The sequence below is a fragment of the Myotis davidii genome, unplaced genomic scaffold, assembly GCF_000327345.1.
Source record: "Myotis davidii unplaced genomic scaffold, ASM32734v1 scaffold876, whole genome shotgun sequence".
Taxonomy (NCBI): domain Eukaryota; kingdom Metazoa; phylum Chordata; class Mammalia; order Chiroptera; family Vespertilionidae; genus Myotis; species Myotis davidii.
This window is the reverse complement of record NW_006287953.1, coordinates 154,549-170,763: the sequence shown is the minus strand read 5'-3', so window position 1 is coordinate 170,763 and position 16,215 is coordinate 154,549. Positions and strand designations below refer to the sequence as shown.

General features: G+C 44.7%; 1 protein-coding gene across 1 annotated transcript in view; it reads right to left on the bottom strand.

The window, feature by feature from the left end:
- Positions 1–14,234: 14,234 nt before the first annotated feature.
- Positions 14,235–16,215, bottom strand: part of LOC102766902 (transcription factor SOX-6) — a 140,076-nt gene continuing 138,095 nt past the window's right edge. The window contains exon 13 of the transcript XR_001513205.1: positions 14,235–14,441. The gene's annotated coding sequence lies outside the window, so the exon portion shown is untranslated. The remainder of the gene's footprint in view (positions 14,442–16,215) is intronic.

The following is a 16,215-nucleotide window of genomic DNA, read 5'->3' as shown; positions in this document are numbered from 1 at the left end:
CGACTCCGGTCAAGGGCATGTACCTTGGTTGCGGGCACATACCCAGTAGGGAGTGTGCAGGAGGCAGCTGATCAATGTTTCTCTCTCATCGATGTTTCTAACTCTCTATCCCTCTCCCTTCCTCTCTGTAAAAAATCAATAAAATATATTTTAAAAATAAATAAATAAAATAAAATTCACACAGATTCCTGGACCCCACCCTCAGAGACTCAGATTCAGTTAGGTCTGAGCTGGTGCCTTTGAGTCTGAATTTGTAACAAACCCTCAAAAAATGATGCTGGTTCAGACCCCAGTTTGAGTAGCACTGTCTTAGCCACTTACTGAAGGTCACTTGCTGGTAGGTGGCGATCTGGGATTGGAACCAAGCTCTGTCTGATTTCCAGGCTCAGGACTTTTTCAACTCACCACCTTTAGTAAACAGGGGAGGGAAGAGTATTTTAGCAGCAGGATATTGAATGTATTTGTCTTGCTTATAACCAGAAGACTAGCTGTAAGGGGGGAAAAATCCATCAAGTTTAAGTTGTTTGTAGAATGAAGTGCAATAATTTTCAGCCACCCTCGCTTGATTATTCACCCTTTAAAATGCCAGTCTTGTTTCTGCCCCAGCTATCTTTCACCTACAGAAGACATCTCCCTCTTTGCACACACAGTACTTCATTATGTGGGCCACTTAATTACATGTGTAAAATGGAATGAAATTTCATATGTCCATATGGAGTCGTGTTAGGTAATATTTTTATAATGTTGCTTCCAGCCATCGTGTGAAAGTTATAACGTCATTGCCACATAATTTCTTGGAAATTCCCACCTAATATTATATGGGTGAAACCAAATAAACTTTCTGTACCTTTCCTTTCCCCACTGCCCCTCCCCCAACAATCTAATCAACTGCTTCTCTGGAGAAGGTTAAGTGCCTGGACAACTCTGGACGATTCCGAACCTGAGCTGGGCCTCCTGGATGGCGGGGGATTTCCGAGCTTGGCCAAGGGGCAGGGGCCATGGCTCCTTCCCTTCCAGCCCTTCTGGTATTTGAATAAACTATCAGGTGAGGCGCTTTGTTTTTCTCTGTAGGGGTGGAGTAGAAGGAGGCAGTGGATGCTGTCACTGGCTCAACAGGGCCGCCATCTGAGCCTGGAATTCTCAGATCTGGGTTGCAATCCTGGTGGATTCCAATACCCTTAAGGGGTGTAAGGTAAGCTCCTGATGGCTTTACCTGTGACACAGTTCAGTCCAAGCACCATTCATGGATGCTGAGTAGGATTCCAGGCCCTGTGCTAAGTGCCGAGGGCTTAGAGACAAGCTAGGGACGTACCTGGGTCCGGTGACTGCAGCGTCCATGCCAGACCTTGGCTGGTGGGGCAATGCGATCAGCTTCGCGGCTTAGAAAGACCACCTCGGCTACGCCTGGGGTGGTGGGCTTAGAGGCATGAAGTCTGGTTGGTACATTACTGTGGGGTCCAGAAAAGAGATCTCAAAACCCTGAACCAAAGCAGGGCGAACCGGCAAGCAGGGGAGGGCCCGGCTGAGGAGTGTCCAGGTGAGCAAAGCAGTAGGATGCAGGAAGGACGGGGGACAGTCTAGGGTGCTCTCTCAAGTTCAGATGACCAAGTCAACATGCACTCATGCATCCTCTGCACCTGGCTCAGTTTGAGGCACGTGAAGTCGTTTAACCAATTATCCCTACATCAGGTGAACCCAATCATCGTCAAATCAATTTATGTCTCTGAGCCTTTCTTTCCATTTCCAGGAAGCTCACTGCTGTGAGGACTGAGTTCAGCAGTGTGGGTAAATTGCCTGGCTCTGTGTCTGGCTCACAGTAGCTACGAAAGATCCTGGAGTTCTCACCCTGTACAAAACCCACTACGGATTAGGAGGACAGCTGAAAATGTCAGTTTGAACACGTACATGTTAGCGCTGCTTCCTCCAGAAACATCACTACAGTATTTGCACTACACTGTTTTTAAAGGCATGAAACCAGAGGATACAGGGAGCAGCAGGGAAGGCGGCACTAGCATTTTCGATGGAGGAAGCAGACCGAAATGGAACTGATGAGCAGGCCCAGGAAAGCCCGGCTGAGCCAGCAGCGGAAACCGCAGAAGCAAAATGACTTATATTGCAGAACCCTCTAAACTTCAGAGTCTAAAGCAGCGGTTCTCAACCTCTGGGTCGCGACCCCTTTAGCGGTCAAAAGACCCTTTCACAGGGGTCGCCTAAGACCATCCTGCATATCAGATATTTACATTACGATTCATAACAGTAGCAACGTTACAGTTATGAAGTAGTAACGAAAATAATGTTACGGCTGGGTCACAACATGAGGAACTGTATTTAAAGGGCCAGAAGGTTGAGAACCACTGGAAAGGCCCGGGAGTTGCCGCTGATATCCCAGGAAGAGAAAGGCAAGGGGAGGCTGACATGGAAGAGCTGGTGGTCTGTCTGTGCAGGAAGTGGATGCATCCTCTGCCCACCTCTGCACAGACGTGGGCCTCCTCCCAACACCCTCTCCACCCCCGCTGCCCCGCAGGAGGAGACCAGAGGCTTGGTCTCTGCAAGGGAGCAGCAAAGACCTGCACCAGCCACGGAAAACAAGGGATTCAATGAAGTCAACGTACTGAACATGTCCCTGCTCCGTCCCCAGAGGCTGGCAGTCAGGCTTGGACCTACCGGGCAGGAGGCGGAGGATTCAGCGGTTCTCCAGGCAGCAGCGCGTGTCAGTCACAGTGAGGATAATAGATGGCGGCCCTCCTCCCTCCTGGGACTTCCCTTTGGGTTTCTGTTTCCTCCCCTTGAATGCCAGCAGAGTGCTGAGGCCTGACGCTCACCAAACACATTAGCAAAGTCTCTAGCACCAAAGACAGACAACACAATAAGCAACCACATGTAAGCTGCCTGAGGATAGGGGGGAGAGGGGGGTTGTTTTGTTTCCAGAATTATCCCAAGTTCCTATTTGCCTGACAAATAGTAAGTGTTCAATAAATATTAGTGAAACGGATGGTTGAAGCAATTGGGAAGAAATAGTGATTATTTAAAAAGAAGAAAAAATCTTAATTATTTTTAATCATTTTAGAGGGATATGTTCAGCCTCCACAGAGCAAAACCAGGTGCTTAAAAGAAGAAAACTTCTGGAGAGAAAGAAAAGCACGTGGAAATGTAATATGTGACACAGAAATGAAAAACGCACTTGACATGTGGAAGTTAAAGTTGGGAATATTTCTCCAGAACACAGAGCAAAAATACAAAGAAAGAAACAAGGAAAATGAAAAGACCAGATCAGGAGGTTCAACATCTGACTCTGTGACTTCCTGAGGAAAACGTGGAGAAAACGGTGAGGAGAAAATCACCAAAGAAGCAATTCAGGATCACGTTCCAGAGCTGAAGGATATGAATTTCCAGTGTGAAAGGCCTACTGAGTACCTAATACAGTAAAATAAATAAATATACACACACTCTAAGGCACATCATGAAATTTCAAAATGCAGAGGACAAGATCCTACATGTTATGGGAGGGATGGAGGGAGGGAAGGAAGGAGGAAGGAAAGGAGGAAGGAAAGGAGGGACGGAGGGAGGGAGGAAACAAGAATCAGAATGGCGTCAGACTTTTCAACAACTATGCTGGAAGCTAGAAGACAATGAAGCAATAGTTTCAAAAGTTTGATAAGAAATAATTTCCAACCTAGAATTCTATGCAATAAAAAAATTATGTTAGCCCTGGCTGGTTTGGCTCAGTAGATAGAGCGTTGGCCTGCAGACTGAAGGGTCCTGGGTTCGATTCCAGTCAAGGGCACATGCTTAGGTTGTGGCTCGGTCCCCAGTAGGGGGTGTGCAGGAGGCAGCCGATCAAAGATTCTCTCATCATTGATTTTTCTATCTCTCCCTCTCCCTTCCTCTCTGAAATCAATAAAACTATTTTTTTTAAAATTATGTTAGACAAAATCTAAAAAAAAAAATTACCTCTCAGATACCCTTTCTCAAGAAGCAGCTGAAGTATGAGGGAGTAAACAAAGAGAAAGATGGAATCTAGGAGACGGAGTCTAGGAGACTGAATCTAGGAGACATCGTGTCTGAAGGCAGAAACATGCAGTGTGCTGGAGAAGGGAGAGCCCAAGACTTAAGTTGTCAGTAGCTTATCAGCAACTGATCTGTGTTGGAACAGAAAATTGTTCCTCAAGAACTTAAAATTGATAAATGAGTAAGGTCTTTGAACACATTAGAGGATATTTAAAAAAGTGGAAGGACTAAATTCGTGATTAGTACATAGACAACTTCATAAATGAAAGAAACTGGATAAAATTCTGCAGAACAGGGAAAATGACTCGTGTAGGAAAGAAAAAGTGACCTTAATCTTTTACATGTCTCATCTGAGAACTCTGACTGCAAAGTCAGTACGCAAAGTGAGGACCCAGAGCTGGACATCTGGCGTTCACTCTCAAAACTGAAAAGCCAGGAAGGAGTTCTATTAACCCTCTTTCTGTTAAACTTAAAACCGAGAGAATGTAAGTCTGGAGCTGCAGGGGACTATCTCATGGAAAGAGACTACCTGGGAGCAAGGCCAACCAGTGCAGGTGGAGAGATGAAGACATCAAGCACCTTTTAAAAGAATCTTTATTGTTGAAAGTATTACCTATGTCCCATTTTTTTCCCCATTGACCCCTGCTAGCCCACCCAGGCCTTCACCACACTGTCTGTGTCCATGGGTTATGCATCTACTAGTATTCATATAAGTTCGTTGGTTGATCTCTTCCCACCCACCCATCCTCCCCTGCCTTCCCTCTGAGATTCAACAGTCTGCTAAAGACATCCAGTGTTGATGCCCCGTTTGAGCATCTGTATGCAGCCATGCCTGAAGCCCTGCTATCCTGCACATTTTCAGTGATGTAAGCCACTGAATCCCCTTGGGCCACAGAGGTCATTTAAATTGGGTTTCTGGCATTTATAGTTGACAACACCTAAACAAGGCAGTATTTGGTCTCTCCGAAGCGTTATGGGTTTTCCTTTTGTTGTGTTTTGTTTGGGAGAGAAGATTCCCCAGGTGTCCTTGACTCTCTGAATTATTCCTCCAGAAGACTAACAAGCAAATTTGATGCAATTCATATATCTGAGCTGTCTGACCGACAGGATTGCAATAAAAAGATTAATCAATAGTCACCCTTCTTTAGTGTCCTGTTTTATTTATTTATTTTTTTCTTTCTGGAGTTGACTGAAATTTAGTGTTAAATTGAATTTTCTCCAAACATTATATTAAAATTTGAGAAATTAATTTCAATGCCAAGGTTTGATTGGACACTTTAGGTCCTCATTTTCCAGATTTTTTTTGTTTTTTTTACAGATTTTTAAAAAATTAATTGGACTTGCAGTTAAAAGTTGCAAAAAATAAGAGTCCCAGATATGATACCCTGTTTGGCAGGCATTTGAAATTCAACAGCCTGAAAAATGATCCTGTTTTGTGAGCTGTATTTATAGTTGCAGCATTTATCCCTTGGTATGTCTTATCTGACATAGTTTAAGGTCCAGACCGCTTATCTTTTCCATAGTTCTGTCCAGAGCAGGCGTGCTTGGCCGACCTGCCCCAGCACATCAACTACCTGCCTCCCTGGCACTTGCCAAGGGCCTGGGATCCGCTGCAGGTGGCGAACAAAGGTGCCCCCGGACCCAGGCCTCAGGTGAGGTGGCTGCCTGAGAATTTACTCCTCATTTCTGCAGTGGCTCACACCCATATATTAAGCAGGTTTTTTTAATTTCCATTATTAATAAACAAGTGCCTTTTCTAAGTGAATTAATTTTGCAATATGTAATAAATGCACTGAAATTATTTCATAGAGTTTTTTATCCTAGAATAGAATGTAAGAGTACTTTTTTCCAGTGAAATCTATTCTAAGGTGAATCGGGACAGTATAATGTTAAATCATGGAAGAGCAGTTAGCTTGTCGAGGACCCTGATTATTCTTCTGTGTTTATATTATAATTGTTTGCTCTAACTTTTCTACCTGTCTTATTCATTAATATCATTGGGATACTTTCCATTTCAAAAAACATATCTAAATTCTATACTTGGCTTTTTGTAGTAAAGATCCAGCCTTATTTATTTTTAATAATGCTTCTAATGGAAATGCTGAGTTTTTTAAATAGAGGGGAGGAAGGGAGACATCTGTAATACTTTCAACAATAAAGATAAATTTTAAAAAATAAAATAGAATTATGCCTGGCCTGTGTGGCTAAGTGGTTGAGCGTCAACCTATGAACCAGGAGGTCACAGTTCAATTCCTGGTCAGGGCACATGCCCAGGTTGTGGACTCCATCCCCAGTGGGAGTGTGTGCAGGAGGCAGCCAATCAATGATTCTCTCTCATCATTGATGTTTCTATCGCTCTCTCCCTCTCCCTTCCTCTCTGAAATCAATAAAATCTATATACTTAAAAAATAAAATAGATTTATAAATAAGATTCAAATAAAATATGCTAAATATCCTTGCTTCTTTAGACCTGTTTTGAGTGTGTATGAAAACATTCATGAATTGATAAATGTTAATCCAAAGTCAGAAACTTAATAGGTTGTTTTTAGGTTAATTTTGCTTTTCTCAATCTAACTTTTGAGTATAATTAATGGTATAGGTCAGTTTAGGGAATGTTAGAACATCAAACTATTATTTCCCGAGCTTGAAAAATGCTAAATTATCTTTGTGTATACTTTATGGCTCCTAGTACTGATTATTGCCATTTAAAAACATCCATTGTTTTATTGATGATAATAGTGTTGATAGAAATATCAATACCAGTAGATTATTACCAAAAGGGGATAGACTAGTATTTTGCTGATTAGTGACAACATTAGCTTCTTTGACAGGCTCCTATAGACAAGAATATCAGTCAAATTCTACTGCAAATGCTGTTGGTGACTCATCATTTATATATATGGATTTGACTGAGGAAATAACTGTATGCTTCTGAGAGGAAAAAAATACTTTCATCAGGATCTTACTTGTAATGCTTGCTGCTCACTTACCATTTGCTCTGGGTACCATTGTACCTAGAACCATTGTACCCCGGTGCATCGGTGAGCTTCCTGCCCACAGCTGGCCTCTCCAGGCATCTCTGGGCCACGGGACCCACACTCAGGTAATGGCAGAAATGGATCAAGACTTGGGACTTCATCCTCCCAGCTTAGAGTCATACTTAAATAAAAGTCATACATAGATACCAGCATTGCACCATGTACAAGGCCCTGTGAAGGTGGGGTGGTATTGAGGTGGAGAACTGGGGTCACAAATGAACAGATATCAGATTGTATTTTCCAAAAATGACTACAGCAACATATCCAGTCCCATACACTATTCAGAATTTTATCACTCTCCCATTGAGAGGTGCAGCTAACTCCCTCTCCCCTTGAACTTGATGTGACCATTAAAGAGATGCTTCATGACTTCTGTGGTCAGGTCACAAGAAAGGATGCAGCTTGGTCCCCACTCCTCTCTTGGGCTGCTCACCCTTGACACCCAGCCACCATGTTGTCAGGGAGCCCAAGCCACAGGAAGAGGCCACACGTAGGGGTTCTGGCCGGTGGCTCCAACCAAGTGCTGGCGTCAACCACCAAGCATGAGAGTAAACGAGCCCAGTCTCTGAGTTTCCTGGCTGAGCTCCCAGACATTGTAGAGCAGAGAAAAGCCTTCCTATGTCCCACTCACATTTGCAAACTCACAGATTCTGTGAGGGTAATAAATGGTTGCTTTGATTTGCTATGTTTGGGGAGAAATTGTAACTAAGCCACAGTAATCAAAATCCAGAATTTACATTATAGTGGGAAACCAGTTACAAACCCCATGGTGAGGGCCAACCTCCAAGTGAGCTTTCTATAGAAGTGTGTTCTCAAGAGGGACAATTTCATGTCCCCAAGGGGGAAAAAGTTGGTTCTTAGGGGCTGAGACATTTTTTTTTAATGGATAAAGTACAGATAAACATAGAGTACATAAGCAGATAGTACATAAGAGGTATATTGAGGGGAGACTTCCCATAGGAGCTGATGTTTCAGCTGGGTTTTGAAGTATGGGAGATGATGGTGGCAGGAGAAGAGAGAGAGGGACCTCCACACCCAAGGTGACATTTCAGAGTGTAGCATGTCCAGGTAACAACGCCACTGTGCGGTGTCAGGAGCATTCCGGGATGGGGATGGAAGGGCAGATCAGGGCCTGAGTGCAGCAAGAAGGACTCTGCAAATGCTTTAGGCTTCGTCTTGTGTATTCTAGGCCATGACTAAATATGTGGGAAGCGGGGATAAGGTACAAATGGAGGAGGGAGCAAACACCTCACAAACCATCAGAGCAGGTGGAGAGACAGAGCTCACAGGCCTACTGACTGATGGGAGATGGGGCAGGACCAAGGCCGCCTGGCAGGGGCTGAATTGATGAAGCCTGCTGAATGACTCATCCACATGGGGTCTTAGGAGCCCCAGTGCCAAGGTAACATGTACCTCAGACACCTTTCCTGACTAACTCCCTTTACTGGGTATCTAACTCTGTCTTTTACTACTAGAGTTAGGAAAGGGGCCCCAGAATCTACCCATTTCCTCATTATCTACTCAATGGCCACCCAAGATGGTGCTACAATACAAACAATCGCCAGGTGGCCAATAGACAGAAGATGCTGTACAATAAGTTCTGAAGAGAGTTGTCCTGTTAGCCTGGTGTCTCTTGGGCCCTCAGTCAAGACCAGGCCTTGAGCCCAGCCAGAGAAGGGAACAGGGTCCCCAGATGCCTGGTGATAGCCAGGTCCTAGATCCAGGGCTGCACCATTGATGAGCAATCCCCACATGCAATGGAGTCACTGGCTTTAGCACTGGAAAGCACAAGTGTGCATTCAAGGCACTGCCCTTTAAACGGTGTGACCTTGGGTGAGTCATCTGTCTCTGGGCCTTCACAATTCAAATGACTAACCCTTTATCTGTCCATGCCATGGCATGTGGCTCACGTAGAGGTGATGGTGGTTGTTGGAGTTGCCTATACGCTACTCAGTGTGCCTCCCCTGGTCTTAATGTCTCCAGTGGAGCAGATGCTGCTTATCTGTGGACCACACTATGAGTCGGGCTCTAGAGCACGATGAAAGGAAAGAATCATTCTTGCCTGGACCATGGTTTCTTTTGTCAGAAAAGGAGAGATTTCTGAGTGAACAGCTTGTGGGGTGACTGCCTGCCCTCTTCCAGCAGGAGGACCGACTTAGCTTCCTCCCCTTTCCTGATGAGTACCATTAACCTTTGTCCTGGGGTCTAAGATGACCCGGAATGAAGGGTCATCTTGGACCCCGGGATATCAAGGGAAGACTAGGGCAAACTCATAAAAGCTCCTCTTTCTGGACTGTCCTTTCCCCACTGCAGCCAGGATGCCTCAGAGGCAAATTAGAGCAGTGGCTCCAGGCTCAGGAATATGGGCATCCTGGTGTGAGTTCTTCTGAAAGCCTGCGTGACTTAATGGCCTTGTGCCTGATTGGGAGAAGCCATCACACTGACTTGAAATGGCTTCCCCCAAATGAACAGAGATGTTCCAACTAATAATGTTCTCCAAGTGAAACAACTAGTACCAAGGTGCCCCTACAGACTCCCTGGTCCCCATCTAAGACCCTGACGCTCACAGGCTATACCACACACGGAGGCCAAGTGGCCACATTCACTCCAGAAATATGTGTTGAGCACTTTCTATATGCCAAGCACTGTGCCGGGAGCTGGGAGGGCCACGGCACAGTCCTTGGTTTCAGTAGCTTATCTTCTAGCAGAAGAGACAGGCATAGAAACATATCATTTCCATGCAGCAAATGTGATCAGAGCAGTCCCTTCCAGGCACCGTGATGTCCCTGAGGGAGAGCCTGAAACCCTGGGGAGCTGGGGAAGATGTCACAGACCAGGTGGTGTCTGGGATGGGGTTTGGAGGAGTGGGGATCTCCCAAACAGAGAAAGGGACAGGTTGAGTTAGAGCAAAAGGAGAAGAAAGAGCCACAGGATCGGGGACAGGCCCAGAGGTGTGAGAGAAACACCGAGAAGTGAAGGGTGTGGAGGGCCGAGGGAGCTGAAGGCTGGCAGGTCTGCTGACGTGGGGCTGTGAGGGCAGGAAGCCTGGACTCTGTCTCGACATCTGTGGACAGCCAGAAGACTTTAGGAGAGGAACAGAGGGAGAGAGGACAGAGCAGATCTGTGCTTTAGAGAGAACAGCAAAGGCAGTGATGAGAATACACTGGAAATGAGAAAACCTATATGGCTGGGAGCCCATCTTGGAGGAAGGTTGGGACTTGTGATCAAGCAAGCCCCTGGCTTTACTGGGCCGGTGACAGCGATGGTTCCCCAGCTCAGCCTCTCCATCAGAGGCAGCTTCCTTCCTGCGCTGCGTGTGCAGGATGCTGCTGGACAATTCACTTGGGCCATTTCACAGGATCCCCCCAAAACCCTGAGAAGTAGGGATCATGACCCCATTCCACAGAGGAGCTATCTGGGAAGTCACACAGCTGGCAATTGGCAGGGCTGGGTTGCTGTGGCTCCACAGCCACACCCTCTACTTACCTGGGTTTTCAAAAGCCCACAGGGCACAGGGAGGACCCTGGGATGCTAGGTTTCCACGACTTATGCCAGCTTGTGTCAAACTTACAATTTGGCTGCTAAAGTTCCACCGATCCTTGGCTTTTCTCTAATGAGGCGTTTTTCATAGGAAATACCAAAAAGATGGACTGTGTCTTCCCCTCTCTCCCTCTTGAGCATTTTGTTTCACTCTCAGGTGCTGGTCGCTAACCTCTGGGATCCGTGGTGCTGGCTGGGCTGGCTGCAAGCTCCCTTCAGCCCACTCCCCACCTCCACCCCTCAGACTCTTAAAAGCTGATATCACTTCGCTCCAGGTCCACCTTCCGGCTGGACAATGAGATGGGAGCTCTCCTTCCCTGAGGCAGAAGCAACTGTGAAGTCAGCCAGCATGTCAGTCCTTCCACTCCCAGCCACAGTGGAGGGGAAGGTTCCAGAAGTGTGGCTGCTAGGCTTGTAGAAGTTGGTGTCAGATGAGATTCATTCATACCCCGGGATGCTCGGAGCTTTGATAAACCTTCACTCTCCTGGAGGAGTCGGGCAAATAGGAAGTGATTCTTTCTCATCTTCTCTTGACAAAAATCCACTTTGGCTCCTGTTCCTACCACCTAAATCCACAAGCATTTCCTGCTGCAGCAGCGCGTGTTCACAAGGAAGAGAGCAGGCAAGGTTTCCCAGGCTGGGGGTTGAGTGGTGGGGGTGTGAAGGCTTCTGAGAGACCGACCTCTCAGCCAGGCAGAAGCGTGAGTGGCAGGCAGGGGCTCTGCTGGCTCCAGCAGCAAGCAAAGAACCTATGGCCTACGGGGCTCCAGGGCGCAACAGTCTGCAGGGCATAGACAAGGCCATACACAGAGGTCATAAAACAAAATTTATCTTTAATTTGTAAGTGTCAACAGCAGTACAAAAGATGGAGTGATGACGACTAGATTAAGGGTAGAGAGGACAGTCTTGAGGTAAATGAGCATAAATAGGCAGTTCGTATAGACACTCCCCTGAGGGGCCTGGGCCCCATCATGGCATGTACATTATCACCCAAAGATGGCATGGTTAACATATCAGGAAAGCACCTTGTGCAAAAAGGGGGAAAAAAAAGTAGCTAAGGTGCCAACATACACCAGGATAGAGAAAGACAGCGTGTCTTTCCATTTTGTCTTTTCCCTTAATTATGAGGCAGGGGGTGGGGGGAGAGACTTCGAAAAGTACCACTGAAAGATTATTCAATGTTGAGTTTTGTCTCACATCAATACTGCACAGCAAAATCCAAGAAGTCTGTGTATGCAACAAAGCTAAGAACAATGATTCATTCCTTTAAATTTGAAGAGATTCTATTTTTCCCCCCATTTCTTTAATCCTTAGCAAACTTTTTTTCCCATTATCAAGAGGAGAGTGTGAGAAAGATGTGATGGCAACCCTTAAGGTCATTTAAAAACTTTACACTGGACTGTACAAGATTTTTTTTTGATAAACTATTTACATTTTCAGACTTTCAAACATATTCAAAGCAGCAATAGACACTAGTTTTTATGGTTTTTGTTTTTTCTAATTGCCCAAATAGTTACCAGCCATGGGCCAAGTAGGTACCTGCGTTATACATAGAATTTCTACAAAGAAAATCTGCAGTTAAGATTTGCTCAAGGGTGTGTTATGTGCCGTTGGCGTTTCCAGGGCCACACCCGCAGTGTTGCTACAGGAACCAAAGCACAGTACCTTGACAACAGAGTTACAGTTGTCCCAACAGCCCTACACACACTTTACACTTCGAAACAGCAGCCAGCATGTCAGTCCAGCATGTCAGTGAATTGTGCTGATTAAATTAACATAAAATACAATCTCACAATATACATCACAAACAAATTACAATGTCGGGAAATAAAAGAGTTACAGTCAGATAAGTTATGTAGTAACAGCTTATAAGCTTGTCTATGGTAATAAAAATTTTACATGGCAAATACAATAATGCATAAACATAAATGCTAAGCATTCTAATTTGCTACACGCTGGAGAAGGTTACAATAAAGACTGCACTTTCCAAAAAGCAAAAAACACATATGACAAAGGAAGACGAACGGAGAATGCACACAAGCAGACCTGCAATGTGCAGCATACACAACAGTTAAATATTTGCACATTCCCCATACTCCAAGAGCACCAGCGTTGAGGCCTCACTTTATGCTTGTGGTTCTTCAGGAATAAGAAACTACTGAGCAAGATATGTCACTGAGTTGCCGTCAAGCTTTCATATTGCCACGGACACCAATGAGAAGAGGACCTGCACTGTTACCCGTCTGCCCCCCGCCCCCGCCCTCCCCACCTCTAGCCCCACCCCGAAGGTACCAGCACTTCTAATACTTGTTCATGAGCTTTGGGAAAGCAATCTGTCCCCAAAGGAAAAGAGGGGATAGGGATGAAAAGGAAATGTGTTTGCATATCAATATTTTCAATGATATCAGCAGAGGGTTATGCTCGGTCATAGTAGAGGGCATCGGAAACAGAACATAATCGGCATGAATAACAGATAGAAGTTGTTTATTAAGGAAGAAAACACGTCAGTGGGGGAGGGGCCAGATGACTGAAGGAAACGATGCAAGTGCTTTTGTAAAAGGACAAATGAGGTCACACAATATTATACTTTGAGAAGTGAGCTTAAGTGCCATCTCAGTCCTTAGACAAACGTGTACAGAATCAGGCAAAGCTACAGCAACCACTCTGCTATTTTCTCATCAGAAAGGAGGACCCAGAAATCATTCCAATACATTCATCTAGCTGCACTGTTTGCAGTGGTTGGCACTTGGTACAGGGCTTCTTGTATGATTTAAAACTACTGATTCTTTTTCCCTTTCCCTAATGAGTCAGTAGAGGTCACCTCTTTGCAACATCCGTAAATTGAGATAAGCAGCCTGGGCTGTGGTGTTCAAGTGACCAGGTTCCCTTCCTACCAGGGGCAGATGGACTTCCTGGAAACAGTCCCTGCTTTCAGCTAGTGCCTGTGCTCCTGGCTCTGCAGGGTGTGCCCCGAAGAAGAAGCGGCAGGGCTTCATGAGGAAAAGAAAGAAGCCTTTAATTTCAGCCCTGGGGTGATCACACCCTTTTCAAACACCCAGGCTCCAGTGGGGCCAATGTTCAGGGGAGGCCAGGCTTTGACAAGCTCAATAGCACTGAGCCCACACCTGAATTTAGAACTTGGCCTTTGAGTCGGTGTCAGGACCCTGGCAAACAGAATCAGGCCTGAGGACAAGGCTGGGGAGTATCAAATACCAAATGAAGCAAACTGATGCGCTCCTAAAAGGTTGAGCTGGGTACATGTGAAAACAACAAAGCTCTCATACCTTCTGGAAAAGATACTGCACCACATCTGCCAGTGAAACAGCGAAACTGCCTGCCTGCTGCTCCTGTCCACAGATTAGCTTGTTTTCTTTCTTCTTTCTTCCTTTCTTTCTTTCTTTCTTTCTTTCTTTCTTTCTTTCTTTCTTTCTTTCTTTCTTTCTTTCTTTCTTTCTTTTCTTTCCTTCTTCTTTTTTTCTCTTTCCTTCCTTACTATTTTTTATGGTCCAATTTTAGGCTAGGATTGTCTGCCAGTGTCCCTATTCTGAGTGACATGGAAAATCCTAATCCTGTAAATTCTTTACCAAAATGGAGATAATTTTTATCTCTGATTTGAATACACTATGAAATAAAAAGCACTGAAGAGAGTTTATTAATAATATTTCCTTTAATTGGCATGGTGGGACTTTAGTTCATGACCAATCTCAGGGGCAGATTTTTGCTTTTATAACATCATTCACGCTTCTTGCTATAAATGGTCACAGAGTTACCTTACTCAATTGATGTGGATTCACAAAGCAAACGGACTCTCCCCCAGCTGCCCTGGACATGTGGTACGCTCCATTCATCGACTTTCTATGAGAAAAAAAGCCAAAGTCTGAGTCTGCGGACAGTGGGTTCTAACTGCATGAGGCCCAAGTGAGGGGCTGTCTTGCCCCAGCGCAGTGGGACGCTGCACTCTCACGGTGGCTGGTAACCCACTACCCCCACACGGTGCAGTGACTCCTCAACTTCTAGTCTGGACCAACACACATGGATAGAGAACAAAAAGGAAATACATAACTTATATCTCACTAAGTATTCATGAACCAAAAATAAATTCTATTTCTATGTTATATTTACACAATTAGAAAAAAAATCTAAAATGAGATGGTAAAGTCATAAAAAACTTTGTTTAAGCCCCACTGCAAAGAAAATGAAGTGATCCCTATGATTGTCATTCTTAATTTCTCAGGATTTTTAGAGCCAGACTTGGCTAATAAATAGAATAAACTGCTTATGCGCAGAATTTAGATTCAAATACAGCATCACTGTTTGACCCAATGCAAGGGCGTTTACAATCAGATCATTCCTGAATAGCCTTTCATTTTCGATAGCACGACTAGAAGTAACTGAACCCCAGTGCTGGGGCAGAGCTGGAGCTAAAACAAAGTGTTCATACACACATGTATTTTGCATAAATAAATGAAATAACAAGACATAAAAATGACTCAAATCCGGCAACTGTGAGGCAAGCCCACACGAGTCGAAACAGATGACTTTTGTTCATGTAGTTTTCGTACAACAGTTTCACATTAGTCAGAAGTGATAAAAAATACCATTTATATCCAGTGCTTATAACACTTACGAAACAACATCTGTGAGTGTGTTTCTTTTTTTGTTGTTTTGTTTTGTTTTGTTTTGTTTTACTACAAGCGAAATCAAGTTTCAGTCCTAAAGAACAGTCCTTTGTTCTCCACCAGCCCAGAATATTATTTTGGCATGGTCATAAAACAAACAAAATGAACCTACTATTCTAAATGTTTGCCTCTGTGCAAAATTAATTACATACATTACAATGCTAGCCATATAGCACTCTACCTATGCAACAAAATAAAAAAGGAGTGGAGAGGGCAAAGCAAAGTCAAGGAGGATGAGAAAAAAAACATGAGGATGAACGAGGAGGAGAGGTATACGTTCAAAAGAAATCAGTAAGACAATAATAAATACTCATTTTTTAAAGAAAAATGACCTCCTCCTCATTTGAAATAAATGTACAAAAACAAAGTTCCAATCCCCAACCAATATTAAGAACAAAACATTCCTATCAGTACCTTAATCAGCTTATGGAGAGCACTCCCAGCTATGGATGTAGCCAGTACATTGTGGCTAGAGCTAGTTATTGCTATTAGGTATGGACTTGAGCACTCTTTAAATAAATATGAAGGTACACTATTTTCTTCCAAGTGACAAAAATGGCTCAAGAAATCTGATGGGGCTGTTCCTATGTTCTGGTGATCAGATTCTGGATTGTCCTGTGAGGTGAACTGTCCCATCTGCAGACATTCTCCAACTGAACCACTCTAGTGATGGCTCCCCTTCCCCATAGGCAATCAGGCCAAGATCCCTGTGAGGAGGAGATGGGGACTCCAACCTCACTGCCTCCCAGCCCATCAGCACATCTCCAAAAAAGTCCTTGTGTGACAAGTGTAGTTAATCTCATTCACACAGAGGCCACAGACAGAGGACATGAGCCCGAGGAACTCTGCTGCCCCAGGAGTGATCTCTTCCCAGAGTTAACAGTGGGAACATCCCCTGTAGAGAATGTATTTCCCCTCCTTCTCCTTCCTTAAGGTTTTCTTTCACCCTC